Source organism: Stegodyphus dumicola, chromosome 1 (assembly GCF_044657685.1).
Source record: "Stegodyphus dumicola isolate Sdum_Otavi_A_Nest chromosome 1, ASM4465768v1".
Lineage (NCBI taxonomy): Eukaryota > Metazoa > Arthropoda > Arachnida > Araneae > Eresidae > Stegodyphus > Stegodyphus dumicola.
In genome coordinates this window covers 81,441,827-81,463,039 of record NC_140768.1, presented here as the reverse complement: position 1 = coordinate 81,463,039, position 21,213 = coordinate 81,441,827, and positions in this window count along the sequence as shown.

The following is a 21,213-nucleotide window of genomic DNA, read 5'->3' as shown; positions in this document are numbered from 1 at the left end:
TTATTTTAATTAAACGCTCCATGCCTCATTGTCTTGTTACAATCCCACGGCTTTCAGCTGTCGAGGCTTTAGCCACTAACATCATTCCTCACAGTACTCAAACAATCACTTTTATCTCCACTTATATACCACCCAACAGGAAAACACACGGGAACGTTGCAGCTGATCTGCAAGTTTTCTCTAGAATTAACAATAGAATCATTATAGGTGGAGATCTAAATGCACACCACCGCGACTGGAACTGCAAGTTAAACAACACCTTAGGAAATATAATCCTCCGTTTTGCCAACTCGGCAGGATTTACTATTGCAGCTCCAGAAACCCCAACACGTTATGGCGATAATACTGCTTCTACCATTGATTTCTACATTCTCAGAGGTGTAAAACGTCTGCACGAACTATCGTCAGACCATAATCCCGTCGTTTAAGAAGTAGATGTTAGTTGCCATAACTCACCACACAAAAAGGCCTTCATTACTAACTGGGCAGGATATGCCAAAGCCCTAAACAACACTCACTACTCAATACACATGATACAAAATGAGGATGAGTTAGACGTGGCTATTACTTCCTTTTCCAATGAACTTTTAATGCCCTGAATGCCAACAGTAAAGCTGTAGAACACAGGGACAGAATTAAAGATCCGACAACTCATTAAACAGAGAAATGCTACCCGCAAAACATGGCAAAAATCGCTCTCAAAAGGCTCAATGACAAGATCAAACTCATGACACGTAAACAAGCACAACGCAACTGGGCTGATTAACCTAGAGTCTCTTAATCCAGAGGATAACGTTATCTGGAAAGAGACTACAAAATTTAAAAGATGCTACACAAATATTCCTCCTCTTAATGGCCCCCGAAATATTGCCGACACCGAAATTGAGAAAGCTGAGTCACTCGCCGGTCACTACGCTTCTCAGTTCCACACCAACAACATTTCTCACCCACCAACAGAATACTTGGTTAATCATACGCTAAAAAATTTCCGTACAAATCCCCACAGTGAAAACATCCCTCCAGTTATGTCGTCAGATGTCCTTGAATATATATGCGAACTGAAAACCAAGAAAAGTCCTGGTCTGGATAAGATTTCCAATAAAATGCTTGCCAACATGGGTATTTTAATGATCTTCAACCTGGTTACCATCATCAACTTTATTATCAAAAGTGGAATTTATCCTAAAAAATGGAAAACTGCTATCATATGCCCAATTCTTAAACTAGGAAAAGCTTCCTGCGATCCGGTATTCTACAGACCAATAAGCCTTTTATCAGCTTTAAATAAAATCACTGAATATGTCATTTTAAAGATGATCATGCAACATGCGGAAGCAAATAATTCATTGATCAATGAGGAATACGGCTTCTGCAAACGTCACTCCACCACGCACCAATTATACCGGGTCGCTTAATTGATTGCTTCAGGACTGAAAAATAATCTCATTACCGGAGGTATCTTCCTAGACGTTGCTAAGGCATTTGACCGTGTGTGGCTGGAGGGCCTCAATTACAAATTAATTAATCTGGGTTTCTTAGCTTACATCACTACACTCATCAACTCCTATCTTAAGGATAGACACTTTGTCGTTAGAGTCAATAGCACATACTCAACCCCCAGACCAATCATAGCTGGCGCCCCCCAGAGCTCTTTAATTTCGCCCGTCCTCTATAATATGTACTTGAACGATATCCCACAACAACAGGACACAACCACAGCCATGTATGCAGATAATACGGCAATACTCACCCAAAATACATCTATCAGCTCAGTAAAACAATCACTCCAAAATCACATCCATGCACTGGAGTTCTGGCTCCACGCCTGAAAATTGGCATTAATGTTGAGAAATCGGACGCTATTTTGTTCCCCAGTAAAATCAAAATTGATGAACACATTCAGATAATTATGTTTAATACTGCAATCCCTTGGGCCAAGCAAGTCCCCTACTTAGGAGTAGTTCTTGACAAGCATCTCACATGGTCGCCCCACATTAAACACGTAATTAATAAGTTCCAAGCTCGTAAAGCTACGCTTTCCCTTCTAATCGCCCGGAACAGCATTCTCTCAATAGAAAATAAAATATTCATCTACGACATCCTACGACCTATTATTACCTACGCCTGCCCCGTATGGGGGTACGTTAGCAATTCATCTATTAAAAGTCTGCAAATTGCCCAAAATTCTAAGATTGCTAAGACAAGTCACTAATTGCAGATGGTTCATCCGTAATGAAGCTATCCACAGAGAATTCAACGTAAAGCCCATTAACGCCTATATAGCAAAGCTGGCCAAAAATTTCTTTAGGAAGATTCCTAAAGTCCAAAACCCAACAATCCCAATATTAGCTTATGACTACAGAAGCAACAGAAATAGAGGAAGACCGAGGGCAATTTTGCGCGTTTTAGCTAACACCTAGTTTTAATAGTAATATTTAAATATTTAATTATATTAAAAAATATTTCAAAATTTTAGAGACATTTTAGCTTAAAATTATTTTTTAGTCCTGCATTTTCTGACTTCTCACTCTCCTGAATGGCCAGATAGTTTTTAGCACTTTACTTGCCTGCTCTCTCATAGTCAATCAACACGACCTACTTGTGATGATGCAGATGGGACAGTGTTTCCTCAGAGACTCTCTACTGTTTATGCTATCAACCCACCACTCATCTAACTGCCATCTTTACTCACTTAACCTTTTAGGACTCACTGATGCTCAGTTACATTCCAGATAGAAAATCGCCAATGACATAGTCAGGGATTGCGCTGACACGCGGAAGCCCGCTTCGCGAACTGCGTTCACCTGAGTCGACAGTTAGATTGGCATGTTTCCGCAATTTTTTGGGAATGTATTAAACATGCGTTAAAAATATTTGTAATAAGGACGATGCCTTTCCTTGGGAGGTATTTCAGGGTCTTATTATTGATATTGTCATCTCCAGATGCTTTCTTTGGATTAAATTTCTTTATAATTTTCTGTATTTCTTTAGGAGAGGTCGGGTTGATTTGATTTTCAGGATCTTTGCAGAGGAAATCTGTCACGCGATTGATAATATTGATATCATTCGGGTGTGGGAAATTATTTAAAATAAAAAGTTAAAATAAATCTTGATTTCGCGCATATGTTATCTCTACACGAACTTAATTTGTCTATATGCATTTTCTAAAACGAGCTGTGGATGAAAACGGAGCAAGCGCCTCGTCAAAGGAGAATCGTTCTCTGAACCCCCTCCGAGTAATTGTTATATTTTATAAAATCCCCGTAAGACAAAATGCATGTCAGAGAGCACGCTTTCATTAGCGATACGTAAGTCGCTTTATACTCGGAACAAAGTGCCAGCTCGAAATTCGCACATGAAGTTTATTAAAACCCCTTTTAAAATGAAGGACTGCATGCACCAATAATAATGCATCAGCGTCAATAATTTCCTTAATTATATTTTGTGGGGACCAAGACACAACAGGAAGGATTTGATTCGTCTAAGACTCGAAGCAGGAGATTAAATATGGGAAAGACATTTTGAAAAGGTAGTAAAATTGCTAATTATATGTCAGCTGAAATCCGAAATGAGTTAATCAGTTTTTGTGGACTAGTGGTGAAAGACGTTATAGTACGTGATGCAAGAGAAATTTCTATATACAGCATAATGGCAGACAAAACAAGCGATATATCTCAAAATGGGCAGTTCTCAGTTGCTTTTGATAAAGAAAAGCTAGCCGTCCGGGAGAATTCCTAAGATTTATCAAACTAATTGCATTGGATACTTACACACACACACACACACAGAAAAAAAAAAGAAAAAAAAAAAAAAACAGATAGTTTTCTGAAAAGAAGTTTTGATCCGAGTGAAGAATGTTTTAAACAGGATTACGATGGATGTTAGACCATAACAACGAATATCAGCTCAATTCAGATCTTGGCATATAGATAGAAAAAAGACCTTGTTTTTTCATTGTGCCAGTAACAAACTAAATTTATCTGTGAAAGATTTTAACTGTCATGCCCGAAATAATCTTAGGCACAGCACTGGTATTCCAAAATGTAATTTTTTTTTTTTGAGTGCATCATATTGTTATACCCGAATATATATCGTAAGAAGTTTATTTCGCCTTTAATTCAACAGATGGCAGCATTTGACTGAAGGTTTCAAAGGATAGAGGTTAAAGTTCAAAGTGCGCGACATTTAAAAAAAAATTGAGGCAAACATTTCATTTTTGGAATAAAAAAATTGACAATTTATGCACCCAAATCATCAAAATAACTTGACAATTAAAAGGTTAATCTGCGCAAAGGAAGTCAGAAACACTATTTCTACTATGAAGGATGCGATAAACGTTTTTCGTGAATCTATTCTACAAAGAAAATATGCAGCCAATATTCCGACCTTGCGTGGGACACGTCAATTTGACAAAAGTACCAGCAAATTCAAACAACATTTTATACATATCGTTTAGGGATTGGAAAATTTACGGAAAGAAGCTTTCTTCTACTAGGAAACTTGCTTTCCAATTATCCTGTGCTACGATGAAATCTGAATTTATCGTACGCATAGGACTAATTGCAATGTATTTGGTTCCCCTAGAACTTCTGGCTAATATTCACACTCCAAAAATACAAATATACTACATAAAGACAATTTCAATACTCGTGAAAGAACATCGTAAAGCAGCATATGTTTTATGCCAGAAAATTCTATCTTTCTTCAGTACTATGGCTGGAAACATTGGCCTCAATTACAAATATCGAAAATTGTAAAAGTGCAACAATATTGTTCACATCTTCCAGCATCTACAACCGATGAATTTTGTAAAAGATCTTTTAGTTTACCATACCTAAATTATTTAATATTATCACTGTGGGCGGTAATGTTATTGCATCTGTAGCTATGTTCGAGATGCCAGAAGAAGAATTTACAAAAAAAGTGCAGTTTTCCCATGACTTTTATAACTTGGAAAATGTTGATAGAGAGATAGAACTCTAGTGTAATTTCTGAGCATGGAGGAGCTCACAATAGAAAACTTGGTAAAAGAAGATTCGAGTTTCTTTTCAGAAACGAAAGAGACTTCTTTTTTTTTTTTTTTTTTTTTTTTTTTTTTCCTCAACCATGCACTACAAGTGCTAATCAGCGCTCATTTAACCAACACCTCTTTTGTTAAGAGGTGTTTATTTGACACCCTGCTCAGAGTAAATACTTGGCTGCATTCAATAATGGCAGAGAGTCACCTTGAATGGATTGTATATGTAAAATGTTGTTTTAAAGAAAAAAAAGTTTTTGAAAGATTTAATTCAGATGGAAGAAAAATTATTGTCACATATGTTAGAAAACTAAATACGAGAAGTTTAGGAGTCTTTATTTCCGTTCTTCAAATTTTCAACAATCTGCTTAAACTCATGTATTGAAGTCCATTTTTTATTTTCGCGTTTATTTGATATTTGATAGCAGCAAATTATGTGGGGTAATCGTATTAAGAATTTTCTAAGAGAAATTGGTTCGGATTTAATTTAAAATGCACGAAAAAAACGGCGAAAACACTCATGCAGCCAACCAATTCCCTGTTCAGGCCAGTTACCAGTGCTCAAAAGTTTTATTCACTCGACCACTGATCCGCAAGTTCGAAGTCATATTTCAGTTTCGTTTTGTAAATCTAAGATCGTTTGCACTCCCTTAGCTCAGGTCCTGGCTACGCCCATGATTAATATAAGTGTTATATTACGAAAACATATACCAATTACAAATACTGAATACAGCAGGAAAAATATTCTGTGCTATATATTACATATCGTTTTCTGGTTTTTATGATATATGGTGAGCAAAAATGCTTTTCTCGTCAGTTACTTTTTTGTTGGTACTTATTCAATGCATACTTTTCACGTGGCCGCATTACAGGATAACTCATCAAACACTTCAAACAAATGTCCATACATTTTTTTCCTGTAACTTTTAGCTATATGGTATATATAGATAATGATAAAAAAAGAAAGCAGAAAATTGCAACGGGAATGCGGAGAAAAAATTCTTATCTTAACATACATTACACAATCTGAAATAATATTTAGTTCTTTCCTTATTTTCAGAAAAAGTTTCATTGTTAATAATCATTGTTAAAGAATTCAGATATATATTATTGAAATTATGATCAATGTATAATTAATATGTACTAATGAATTTATAGTAAAATTATGAAATTCGTTGTTCTTTGAGATTTGCAGTCCCTTTTAACATTACCGTCACTCAAATAAAAAAAAGGGGGATAAAAATTGTTGCACCTGTTTTACTACTTCCTTAACCTTTACCAGTATCAGAAAAACAATTTCGTTTTAAAGGCAGTCCAAATTCCCCGTTGTTTACTTTACATTATGTTAGATAAGGTTAACATATTGAAATATAGCGCATAAAAACTTTATATTCAGCAGAGATTATTTCTTGATGGACCATTTGAGGAAAAGTGAAACTGACTCCTGTTTGGTGTCCGCCGATAACATCGCGGCAAAAACATCGCGGACAAAAACGTCGCGGAGAAAACAACGCAGGGCGAAAACGTCGTGCTACGAAACATCGTGGGAGAAAACATCGCAAAGAGAAAACATCACAGTCCTAAAACATCGTGGTACAAAACATCGTCGTCGAAAATATCGTGGTAAAAAATAAAGTATCTACAAATCATCGCATGACGATAACACCGCAGACATGCTTTTTTCAAGTTTTAATAATTGTAAATGGATATTTCCATAATGATTTGTGAGCGCAAGATGTAAAGAAGGATAATTTTTACTTTCACAGTTCTTTATTGACTAATAAAGCTTTGCTGAAAACGTAAGAAGGAAACTTAAGCATAAACAATTGAATGTAACTTATAGATTTATACTTTTCATGAAAAATTACCAGTAAAAACTTTATAAAAATGATTTATTAATGGCCTTTGTTAGTTAACTACGTCGATTTAAAATTCTATTGAGTGCTATAAGTTGCATTAATTTTCTATGCTTAAGTTTCCTTCTCATTTTCTGAGCAAAATGTTTTTAGTTAATAAAAAATATGAAAGTAAAAATTATCCTTCTTTCCATCTTGCGCTCACAAATCATTATGGGAATATGCCTTTACAGTTATTAAAGCCTTAAAAAAAGCATGTCTGCGATGTTATATAATCATGCGGTGATTTGTAGATACTTTATTTTTTACCACAATATTTTCGACGACGATGTTTTTAAACTGCGAAGTTTTCGAACCGCTTTATTTTCGACGACGATGTTTTGTACCACGATGTTTTAGGACTGCAATGTTTTCTCCTTGCGATGTTTTCTCCCAAGATGGTTTGTAGCACGACGTTTTCACCTTGCGTTGTTTTCTCCGCGACGTTTTCGTTCGCGATGTTTTTGGCCTCATGTTTAGTGCTGGCGCCAGGATTGCTGAATTGGGCGCCAGAATTGAAGAACGTCAAAATTTTTATAATTTAGCAAGCACGAAATCTTTTCATTTAAGGAAGTTGGGCATTATTTTAGATCAAAGACTTACATGGAACTCCCACATAATACACATTACTTCTAAGTTCTGGACTACTAAATTATTCTCCTTAATTTTTTGGGAACTCAGGTTTATATGCAACTAATATAATAAATTTATATAATAATAAATTATTTGTGTATTAAACCCATGTTGCTACCCATAATCACTTAATCCTGTATGAGGTCACTCATGTAAAATCAATCTTAACAAACTACAAGTGCTGTAATGTTGTTGTTGTTACTTATGCTCACTTGTTTGACAGTAACATCAGCCCAAGCCTACGAAATTCCTTTTGGAAAGCAGCGCAAGATACGGCTACTGTTGGCAACAGCCTTGAGCACCTCACAGGTGAGAGTGCGATTTAGCTCAGTTTCGCCACCAATTTTGATGTAGAGCACCCCGGGGGGGGAAGGGTTCAAGGGTCACCCACCCCTCTCCCCTTTCATCAAACCACACGAGAGGACTTTCGGCTTACCACATATTTAGAGTGTTGCCAAACCGACATTATAAATTTACAAACATCCACGCCTTCTCCGGGATTCGAACCCGGGCCTTGGGCACAACAGTCAGCGACGCTAACCACTATACCGGTTGGGCGGCACTACAAGGACAACACTGAGGTAAATTGCAGCCATTAGATGGTTCATAAGAAACCACGTCGTGGATAAGTGCAGTCCACGACGAATACAAAATTGAAAATACAGCGAAAGTTTCAAGGCAAAAGTTTCAAAGAAATTTTTCAGAAATATTCAAACTCGGAATAATAAATGCATTTCACAAATAGATTATAACTTCCACAATACAATAGTGTGAATATTTTCTATTCACCTGGAGCAGTGCTCCGTCACCCAGACTAATATTTTTAGTATTTTAAATTTTGCTACCTGACTTAATTAATTGACTTAATTCGCTGCTAACTCCAACTCATCTACCTAGTACTCACTATTATCAATTACCCCTTCCCTTATTTATCTTTATATTTCGGTTTAATTATTGTTTATACTAAATTAAGTTAAACTCCAAAATTAATCCAACCATTCCCCAATGCCGCCAATCCAGGGGTATTATTTGTTAACGCCTTGCTATTGAAAACTTTCTGCTCCTGACGTCGCTACTACGCCATAACAGCTCCTCCCATCTGGTTTCTTTAGGGGTTCTGCGACCGGAATTTTACATCTTTACTAACTCATCGGAATTTTCTGACTTGGCGTTTTTCTCTGCATCTAGCAATGAAAGAATTCATCTTTCAAGAATTAACATTTTTGAAATGTTAGACATAATTGTTATCAATTTCCATAATCACGTAGGATAGGTATATGTCCTGGCATCTGTATCACGTGACCTGCTCACCTAAGTCAATAAGGGAAGCCATTAATGAAAAATTTAGTGGAAGAAAAATTTCTAGAATTTAGGCAGGCATCGGGCAACAGAATTTAGGAGCTACAGAGATTGCAACGGCCGGCAAAATGCTTAATCCTATACCTGTTCACACTTGACCTTACGCATACAGAAAACCAAGAAAACTCCACGTATCCAGCTCGTTCGACCAAATTTGAACTTTAATTGAATTATTAGTGGTCAGCGGTTTTATACGTTCAGCCATTGACTGGCATATATTGTCCTTGACATCATTCAGTGAAATATAAATCGTCTTTTATTATAGTCCTTTGTTATCTGGAAAAGCACATAGATATCAAGCAGCAGTTTTCTAGGCAAAAACTCTCAGACCTCATTTTCCATACATTGGTATTCCTGAATAACATACACTGGTGTGCAAAAATTAAGGACGAAGTCGAAAAATTAGCATATCAGCTGAACGAAGAGGCAGAGCGGACAGAAAGACCAATCAGGAGATTAAGTAAAGTGATGTACGGTAGCACATGCGCAGATATGCAGGTAGACGTAATGGGGGAGTGTCTGAGTAGTATAAAGCATGTTGTCGGTGTAAGATCAGTATTTCTGGCAAAGAGATTACACGCCGTATAGCAGTTAAAACCACACCGAGTTGTTGCCTCAGCGAGAAATGGCGAATAATCAATCTGTTAGACGACATCTGGATGCTTTTACCCGAGGTCGAATCATTGGGAAGTTGGAGGAAGGCCGCAGTGTGGCTGCAGAGTTCGGAATTGCTCACAGCATCGTTTCACGACTTTGGAGACAATTTCAAACTACAGGAACAGCTATCCGGGGGTTTAATACTGGTCGTCCACGAGGAACCACACCCGCAGATGACCGGTATATTGCCTTACAGGCCAGAAGAAACAGGCGGCAGACAGCGGGAGAAATCGCTAGACACACGACACAGGCGACTGGAGAACCGATATCGCGTTTTACCGTGGCCAGAAGACTGCACGGTGGTGGTCTGTTTGCACGACGCCCTGTACGGTGTGTACCTCTAACGCCTGCCCATCGGAGAAGGCGTTCTCTGTGGTGTCGGGAACACCGGAATTGGAGAGACAATGAATGGGGACGAGTACTCTTTACAGATGAGAGCAGATTCAGGCTGAGTAGCGATTCTCATCGCATACTCATCTGGATAGAGCGGGGAAGCCACAATCATCCCTCGAACATCATTGAAAGGGGCAGGTATGGAGGTGACGGTGTTCTCGTTTGGAGAGGCATCATGCTTGGTAGTCGTACAGACCTTCACATCTTCGACGCAGGTTCAGTCAACGGGACCCGTTATTGTAACGAGATTCTTCTTCCATATGCGCGTCTTTTTAGAGGCGCTATGGGTCCGCAGTTCCTTTTCATGGACGACAATGCACCATGTCATCGCACAGTAGCTGCCGAATAGCTCTTAGAGAGTGAGGATATTGAGCGTATGGATTGGCCGGCACGATCTCCGGATCTCAATCCCATCGAGCATGTATGGGATTTTCTAGGCAGACGCTTGGCAGCTCGTACCTTACCACCAGTAACGATTCCGGAGCTTCGATTGGCGCTGCAAGACGAATGGGCAGCAATGCCTCAACAACTCATTGACACCCTCATTCTCAGCATGGGTAGACGCTGTGAAACCTGCCTAGCAGTCAGGGGAGATCATATCCCCTATTAAAGACAGGATGTTTCTTGCTGGAGACCCATCACAGGAATGTTTCGGCCTTCAGTCGCATTGCGCTCCATGCTACTTTTTCAATAAAGCTTCTTTTTAACCCTCTGATTTCTCTTTTAGTAAGTGTTGCTTACATTACTCATGTCCTTACGTATTGGGGATCTTACGGTATTAAATGTGTTGATTTGGAAAGCTTTTGTACAAAGTTATATTGAAAAAACCGTCTCGTCCTTAATTTTTTCGCATTAGTGTATTGCTGAGGAGAGCTGGCTTTGAATTGGAAAATAATAACCAGAATAAAACCTAAGTTATATGATAAATGTGTTCGTTTAACAATTGCTTGCTGTTTTAGCGATTAACAACGCAACCATTAGTGAAGCAATGTGCAGTATCAACTTAATGTGCATTGCTGCCATTGGCCATATACTTTCTGTTATAAACAAGGCCGACATTAGACATTTTATGGCTAAGTAGAATCTCATTAAGTACTATCTCAATAAGTACATTTTATGGCTAAGTACAATACTGGTTCTAAATTGGGCTTTTCACTGTCTCTCCATATTCTAAAAATTTAGCCGCTTCTAAATTCTACTTCCCGCCATTAATACTACAAATACGTTGGCTAAAATTCCATAAGCGGGGTAAGTTGGCGCCAAACTATTTTGGCCTTCAAAATTTGGCGAATTTTTTAGGCGCACTAAATGAAAGCACTAAAATGTGATTTTTAAACGTAAACAGAATAGTAACTTTTAAGTTTTGCAGTAGTGAAACACCGTTATTTTTATGTAAACAGAATAGTAAAATGAGATGATAAAATAAAACCTAAGTAAAAACAAACCTGAGTAAAAACAAAGTCCAACAGCTTTGCAAGTAAAAGCATAGTCCTATATATATGTAATTAATCATAATATAGTAGAATGAACAATTAGTGTAAATAATTATTGAGTAAATAAATGTATACACTTATCAGATCAGAGCACTGCGAAGTCAGTTTTAAATGTAAACAGAATAGCAAATTATGCGTATTCAGCATCATAAACTAACTAAAATATTCAAGTTACTATCGTCGTGGAATTCAACACACTAAACAACTTTTGTTCAAAGCTTTAAATATTCCGCATCTTTCGATTGCCACATGCAAGAAACAAAACTAAAAAAAAGTTAAGTAACTAAAATTAAACGAAACCATTCATAAATTATAAATTTCATGTCATATGAAATCCAACATTCTCCCACCAACAACAGCTTAACCTTCTGCAAATATTTATATAAATATAATATTAAACATATATATATAACAATAACATTAAATAGTAAAACTTTTAAAAACAAACACAGTATTTCAAAATTAAATTAAAAAAAAAACTGGTAAAATTCACGCTCTTAGGTTACCGAATACCGAAATAAAGCTCTAGGTTTCCCACAAGAAAACATACAGCCGGAAACCACAACCAAATTTAAATCGCGCCAAATAAAAATCTCTTGCCAAGCTTGGCGCTCACCCCGATTATGGAATTTTAACCAATACGTTTTAATTAATTGATACTTTGAAGTGACTGCTACTGTCATCTGTCATATACGTCTTAGCATTACCAGCATCACAAAGAAATTTTTTTTTATTTAGTTATTTTATAAATAGTCAAGCGCTCAAAGAATAACTTATCTAGGTAAAAAATAATACAGAATCCATTTGTTCCATGGTCTCAAATAATTTCAGTAGGAGACACTAAAGGTGTTTTTCTCTACAAATTTTTGAAGCTTTTCCTTTGCATCAAGAAATGCAGTGACATATTTCCTTACATATTAAAGAGAGTTTATTTATATATAATTAATAAGTCTGATTATTTGAATAAAAATAACTTACGCTGACTACTCCAGCTCTTAACGTTTTCTTTGTATACAAAATAATTTTAAATAATTCATCCATTGCCAACATTTTTATCATAACACTATGAACACTGTATTATCAAAGAAACAGAGAAAGTAACTAATTACCGATAACTGCAATTAAAGTTGTTGCTTCTGCAGGATATATACTGAAAAAAAGTGGAACGTTGTACAATGAATATACCCATTTACTCGAATATTAAAACGTGATTTGTTCTTAAATACATATACAAATATTTTTATTAAGTAATGTTCATAGACTATGTACAAATATTTTTATTAAATACAAATATATAAATTTTATTAAATACAAATATTTTTATCAAATAATGTTCATGAGACTATGTGGCTTTCAAAATCTGTTTTGCTTCATATTGTTTCGAATTTTTCAAAATGTAACATGAAAAGGAAAAATAAGGTTACAGAGACAAGTCGATATAACATTGCGGTAAATGACTATTTCGCTAAATTGACAAGATATCGCTAAGTTGACGATGGTTTTGGCAAAAAACTTTGCCCCCCAAATTTGGGGAGAAATAGTCAAAAGACGCCAAACTTGGCTACTATTTGAGGGCATTTTGGTCCGGTCCCTGTATAATTGTAACTAGTGCTGTTATTAATTCCTATATATAACTCTAACCGCATCCGGGCCTTTTATGTAACTTTATCCACATATATCTTCCAGCAATTTCGAGAAATGGAAGGTACTAAAGATTTCGGTGGCCGGGGGAAACTCTATAAGCTTGGAGAGAGTTTCAGATTTTTCAGTTCAGAATTATATCTCCATGGGAGTTTTCTCTTTTTGTATAAGCTTTGCATTGCGTTCTGTTTAATGTTCTTAGCAGTTCCAAAGTGGAAACTACTAAGCTTTGACATACTGGGAAGAGTCGTACGAGTATTTTGCAGAAACTTCTACAGCTACAAAGTATTTCTTTTGGGAAAGTAAGTTTTATCAAGCTACCATCGGTTTGGTGTGCCTTCAGTCTAAAACAAACCCGTACGCACATAACACTTCTCACTTTTGATACTAATGTTACGGAAAAAGCAGCACCTTTCTTGGGACAAAACAACATCGACATTCTCATTGCTCCAATTCGTGTCAAAAATAAATGGTTTGTCAAGTTGAGGATACGTCAGAATTGTGGCAGATGCTAAAACCTCCTTCAGTTTGTTAAACGCATTTTCACATTAGTTTGCCCACTTTTGCTTGCTGTCTATTAGTTTGTGAAGAGGTCTTGCGATGGAAGAAACTTTCTTCAGAAATCCTCATATACTACGTGCAAAGCCCTAGGTAACTTCTCAGCTGACGGACATTATCGGAGCGTTCTCAGTCTTAAAATGCCGACTCTGTTTCAGGATCTGTATGCACACTTACGGAGGAGACGACATATCCGAGAGAAACCACTTCCTGTCTGAACAATTTACATTATATACAAAATGGGGATGGCGCAATGACCATTGTAAGGGTATAATCTGTCTTAATGATTTTAAGCATAGAATTTGATGATTTACCGATCCGAACAAAGACGTCGTTTAGCCTATTTTGGACAGTGTAAGGACCGTCGCAGTATGACTGTAGCATAGGAGAAAGTCCTTTCCGTCGAATTAGATTGCATAGTCACATCTTGTCACCTTCGCTGAATCGACGTCCTTTAATTCTTGTGGCATATCGGGATTCATCTGCTCTACCACCAAATTGACTCTCTCTTGTGCGAAATTGTGCATCGAACCTTGCCTAGAGATCTTGAAGGTACTCCTCAGGCGATGAAGGCCAATCCGGAGGGTGACTAAAAAGAGATCACAAGGCAGACGAAGATCTCCCCGGAAGAGCATTTGGAATGGGAATACCCAGTAGCCTCGTGGACGGCACTGCAAGAGGCCAGTTAAAACAGAGGTAACTTCTGATCCCAGTCCTTTTGGTTTCTGGAAACCATCAGTGAGAGATTTGTTCGATAAATAATTCGATTAAACAACTCCACCATGCCGTCTGACTGCAGATGTAAAGGTGTCGTTTGGGTTTCGTCTATGCCAAGTAGTCGAGAGAGATCTAATTGCAGTTGAGATAAAATTTCTGCCTTCATCGGAATATAACTGAAGACGGAATCCGAACCCGAAAATTCAGTGCTGTATCACTACTTTTGCAGCCATGACAGCCTCTTAATCAGGAATAGCGTTAAATAAATAAAAAATAATTTTTTCAAGCTATCATCGGCTTTGTATGTATTCACCGATGTGTGCTTTTTATAGATAACGTCTGTGATCTTAAGATGCAGAGAGCCTTGTAAATGTCAAGGATCTAAAAAGCTATTTCGCTTTCGCCATGAAATTCGAAACAGCTCAGCAGGCAACCCGCAGAGACCGCCTCCCAGTCATAGCTGCTCACTGATAGTATTTGTTTATAAAGTATAATTTTAAGTTTTAATATTTTGGCAACTTTGATATTTATTTTGATGATAAAAAAGAATGATTTAAAAATGTATCTGGCATGTAAAGAGATTATTATAGTTTTGTAGAATGTAGTAAGGCTTGTTAGATTAATCTTATTTAATAACGTTTTCTCTTTATATATTAGAATATATATATATTGTTATGGTTTTTGTATTTAGATTGCTATTTTAGTAGAATTGTAATTAAAGTGTTTCATTTCCCCGTGCAATGCTGCGCGCGAAGAGTTTTAAAAGAAAGCTATGCCGAAAAAGTAAAAATACAGGAGCACGCACATTTAGCATTTTAATAAATGGATATCTCGTAATTATACTGTTTTGCTATCCAGAAAAATCGAGAAAATAGATTTTACCAGAATCTTCTCATGCATGATTAAAAACTTATAAAAGCCCGACAGAAACATCTCAATTCAGTTGTTCACTTAGTTCTTGTTGTTGGTTGTAGTGAATTCGCGGTGATATCGGATTAGCTTTCTCTTGCGCTTTTGCATTGAGTTCTATTTAACGTTTTAGTAGTTTAAAATATAACTGCGAGATATTGCGATATTGTACGAATTGTACTGAGGAAATTTCAGCATTTTGTTTTATTTCTTGGGATAAGAATAAATTTTATTAATTTGTTATCGACTTGTGCATTCAGTCCTACGAACCCGTACCGCAAGCAACAATATTATCTTTATATATATTTTTATTAGAAGTAGATGATTCTTAGAAAATATAATGTATATGCCTCCTCTGCTTATGAACTTTCATATAGAACATTGATGTTGTTTAAGCTTAACAACATCGCTAATTTCTCTAAGAGATAAATTTGATATATATTATAGTTAGTGAGTATAAATTAGAAAATACGGCATATAATATTATAACTTTGACTCACACAGAAAAAGTAACTGATGATAATTACCAAATGGGCAAATAGAATCGAAAGTGAACTAAGAAGTTTGAAAATACAGAAGTGTGATAGAAGCTAATGAACCACCAAAACAATATAAAAGAGACGACGTTACTTTCGAAAGTGAAATAAAAACTTGGGAAATATAAGATGATAATAGTTAGATTACAAGAAATATAATGAATCAAACTAGTAAACAAATCTTATTCAAGTCGAGCTTTGAGTAGACAGCTCGACAAGCAGGGCCGTTCCTAGCGGGGGTGCAACGCGTAAAAGTACGCCGGCGGCGAATATCACGGGCGACCGGAAATTCGCGATACCACGACTAAATATTTTAAATTCATTGGGAGTACTTGTCATATGTAAGTACTTTTTATACAGTTTGTCATATGTAAGTACTTAGTGAACATGAAATAAAAATATTATTAATCATTCATCATTTTTTTATTAATTTTGTGGGCAGCAATCCTAGGAAAGTACGCAGGCAGCCAATGGCCTAGGAACGGCCCTGTCCAAAAGCGTTAAAATACGTAAATGAAAAGATCGCGAAGTTATTGGAGAAAAGAAAAAATGAAATGGCGGCAAGAAGAGAAGATATTCAAATCAACTGTAGAATATGTATGAAGTAAATGTAGATCCTGTAAATGTATGTAATGTATGTAAGTTTATGTATGTAAATGTAGATCATGGGTGTCTAAAGTGCGGACGAAAAGTCTTTGAAATGCGGCCCACACGCAAATTATGAAAGCATTTAAATTTACACATTTTTATTTAAAAAATAAATGTTTGAATTTGATTCATATGTAATCAATTCGATGACCTTCATTTTAAAATATAATTTTAAATAAAAATATTTTAGTATGTCATGATGTATTAAAACCCTCCGTGTACGGCTTCCACGATTTCCATGTTTCGACGTTGCGAAATCCGTTTCGTAATACGGGTCACAGCATGAAAATAGCGTCCGTAAGTTTATTTCTCTTATCTTCAATACAGATCCCACTTTTTCTCCGTAGAGGCTAAGAATATTATAATATTCATATTTCACGTCTCGTTTTGCACCTAGATGGTACTGCATATCATTGTAAGGGAGTACTATTGTTTCTTTCAATCTTGGTAGGAACTGTCTTTGTCATTCGCGGAAACAGAATTTCAGGTTTATGAGTAATATTATTAGCTTTACAAATTAGTTAGCATGTAGTTCAATTTATACTTTTGCAATTCACCAAAGTTCACAACTTGTAAAATATTTAAATACATTCTAAAATCGTTTCATGTAGTATATTTTACCACAAATGAGAATTTACGTTTCGAATTATTGTTCGTTCGTTCTGGACGATACCACGATATTCTACAAGACGATATTCTACAGTTGCTGCGATACCACGCCGAAGCGTGACGTTTCCGGCTCAATAAATTTATTGCTTAACAGCACATAACGTAAATAAGTCTGGCGCATAAATAGTAGGTCAAAAATGGTAAGAGAGGCGTGACCATACGTCACAAGCAAACAATAAAGCAATGGAGAGGCCTGGCAACGCGGGGTAAATCATAACATAAAATAGAGAAGTTCGAAATACATACAAAACTTAAAATAAGGTACATAAAATTAAGAAGTGCATATATATAAATAAACATAAGACGATAAATTTAAAATAAAAGAAGCGAAATTTACACAATATACATAGAAAATATACAAAATACAATTATGAAATAAACTGTGTGTAAAAGTTAGAATCGCGGGTGAGGAAAGCTGCGTCCGGAGGTAAAGTGTTATCCTCTTCAAGAACTTCGTAGTTAAAACCTTGAAAGTTATTTAAATGGTCACAGTTGATTGCACTGTCAAAGAAATTAGCTTTCATTTTATGCAGAAATTCCTCAACACTTTCTGACTTTAAGGCTGTATATGTAAGGTGTCATTTCTCACATAAAAGTTGGTAATAGTACAGAGGATATTCTGAATAATTTGCAACTGCGCAAAATCTTTTTTTGAGGCAGTTGTTCAGGCCGGCGAGGCATAAGAAAAAAATGGGCCTTATCATAGCCGCATAGACATGCATTTTCTTATTCAAGTCGAGATTTGAGTAGTTACCAAGTAAGGAATTTAGACTCCTACTAACAGCCACAGCCTTCCTTTTAACATTCTTGATGTGATCAGTCCAAGTCAGGGATTCATTAAACACTCGCATGGATCGCATGCTCTGGCTTACGAGACTTAACGGCGAAAGCCGTATCATCGGCATAACAACCTAAGAAGTGGTTATGGTCTAAGTGAGCTCTAGATAAGTCAGAAGCATAGAAAAGATAAATTACGGGCCCTAAAATAGACCCCTGCGGGACACCGGCCCTGATAGTTTTGAATTATGTGTGTATCCACTCGATTTCATATTTCAAAATATAATCAACCGTTAATTATCAATGTCTTTTTGCCGTCGTTAAACTTTTAAAAATTTCAAAAATGTATACAAATTCTCAACTACTTACAATATTTGTGTGCAGTATATTGCATTGTATTTCAAGTTCCTAATTCTTGTATCAAATTCTTAAAAAGGTATGAATAATTCATATTCATTATGTATATTTGCTTATTAAATTTAAATATATAATTTTTTATAGCTTCCATGTCATTGAAAAAACAAGCTGAACATAAAAAAAGAAAGAAAAACTAAAGATGAAAAAAGAGTTTTTAAATGAAAACTGGACGGAGAAATAATTTTCTATTGAGGAGAATAGTAAAGCACTTTGCTTAATTTGTAGGGACTTTGTGCCAGTTTTTAAAGACTACAACTGGAAACGACATTATAGGCAAAAGCATACCGCAAAATATCATGTATATCTCAGCATTTGCCGTAAAGATAAAATAACAGAACTAAAAAAAGGGCTATCGTCTGAACAATTTAAAAAAAAAAAAAAAAAAAGACAGCTACTCAATAACATTGCAAAAGTTAACTCAATAACAAGTTATATCTTAGCAAATTTAATAGCGGAAAAAAATCAAAAGCCTTTTATTGATGACGAATTTTTAAAAGAATGTATGGAAAGCGTAGCAAACACAATTTGCCCTGAAAAAACGTTGGATTTTTCTAAAAACAATTTATCACACCAAACTATAGTCACAAAAATTGAAAAGTTGGGGAATTCAGTTGAGAAGTCATTAAAATGCAAATTTTAAATTTCATTCGTTAACCGTGGACGAAAGCATTGACGCTTCTGATACGTCACAATAGGCAATCTTTATCAGAGGAATCGATGACCATTATAATATTACGGAAGAAATGGTTACAATGAAAAGGTTTTCCTTGTCTATAAAAAAATTATCAGCTACCATAACCGATGGAGCCCCTGGTATGGTTGGTAAAAATGTGGGACTCGTTAAACTGGTTAATAATGAAGCCGTCTCTGCCGGCAATATAATCTTAATGGCACATCACTGTATTGTACATCAGGGGCAATTTATGTGGGAAATTTTTTTAAATGGACAGTGTATTAAGCGTCGTTTTAAAAACCATCAACTTTATAAGAGCATAATCACAGACAATTTCAAGATTTTTCTTATGGTAGTGGGCACTGAACTTGCAGATGTTATTTATTATACAGAAGTGTGATGGCTCAGTAAGGGGAAAATGCTCAAAAGATTTTACGATTTAAGAACTGAAATAAAAATATTTATGGAAACAAAAGGGAAACTTGTGACTGAATTTGAAGACGAAGACTGGGTTTTAGATTTAGCATTTTTAATAGACTTAACAGAACATTTGAATGATTTAAACTTGAGACTTCAAAGAAAAAATCAGCTTATTAATAATATGTTCCAAACAATAATAGCGTTTGAAAGAAAGTTAAAATGTTTGCACAATCAAATAAAAGTAAAAGATTTGACACATTTCAGTACTTTGGCTGCACATAAACCTGCGAGTTGCACAAAATATGTAAAATATGCTGCATTCATTTTGGATTTAATTCAAGAGTATAAAAGTAGATTTCAAGATTTTCGAAAAAATGAAGAGTATTTCAACATATTTTCTACCCCATATTCTCTGGAAATAAGTAAATTACTTTCAGATCTTCAAATGAAATGCATTGAACTGCAAAGTGACATTCAACTGAAAGAAAAATTTGAAAATGCTTCTTTACAGGAGTTTTATACAGATTACCTACCCCGCGATAAATACGCTAATTTTCACAATAATGCTTTATTAATGTCTTCAGCTTTTGGGAGTACCTATATTTGTGAAAAATTATTTTCAAGAATGAATCATACAAAAACAAAAATAACAACAAAAGCAAATTCATCCATCTCATTAATCTGAATTTTTTCCAACTTTATGAAATCCAAACTAAATGAAACGAAACTTTCACAAATTAATAATAAATATGTATGAGATATGTATATATCTAATTCAAATTAAAAAAAAAGAATAAAAAAAAAGAATTTAATTATTTTAATAAAACAACATAGAGCTAATTTTTATTTCAATTTGTTAAAAAATATTGTATGCCTGACCCCGCAAATTTTTTTGCTTTGCAATGTGGCTCTCAAAGTTTAGACACCCATGCTGTAGATGGTTACATGAATAGAGCTGCATTTCTGAAAAGTATTCAAATGGGGGGATGAATTAAGAGATAAAGAATTAATTTATTTTATACGAGAAGGACTTAGAAAAAATTTGAATTTGATGTTAACGAAAGGATATAGCTTCAATTAGACAAGCTTTAAAAGAAGCAGAAGAAAAAAGAAACAAAAAGGAAAAGAAACAGAAGTAAGTTTTACGGCAAAGAAAACTGCACAAAATCGAAATACTAATAAAGTAAAAGAATTGAAAAGTAAAATTATTCAAATGGGGGATGAATTAAGAGATAAAGAATTAATTTATTTTATACGAGAAGGACTTAGAAAGGAATTTGAATTTGATGTTAACGAAAGTATATAGCTTCAATTAGACAAGCTTTAAGAGAAGCGGAAAAAAAAAAAAAAAAAAAAAAAAGGAAAAGAAACAGAAGTAAGTTTTACGGCAAAGAAAACTGCATAAAATCGAAATACTAATAAAGTAAAAGAATTGAAAAGTAAAAGTATTCAAATGGGAGATGAATTAAGAGATAAAGAATTAATTTATTTTATAGGAGAAGGACTTAGAAAAATGAATTTGATGTTAACGAAAGGATATAGCTTCAATTAGACAAGCTTTAAAAGAAGCAGAAAAAAAAAAAAAAAAAAGGAAAAGAAACAGAAGTAAGTTTTACGGCAAAGAAAACTGCATAAAATAGAAATACTAATAAAGATGCTTTAATCGAGGAAAATTAGGACATTTAATATAAGAATGTCGGAATAATAATAATATAAAATGCTGTAGTTGTGGAAAATTCAGCCACAAATCAACTGAATGTAAAATGAAAACCAAACAAGAACATCAAAAGCAGAGAAATTT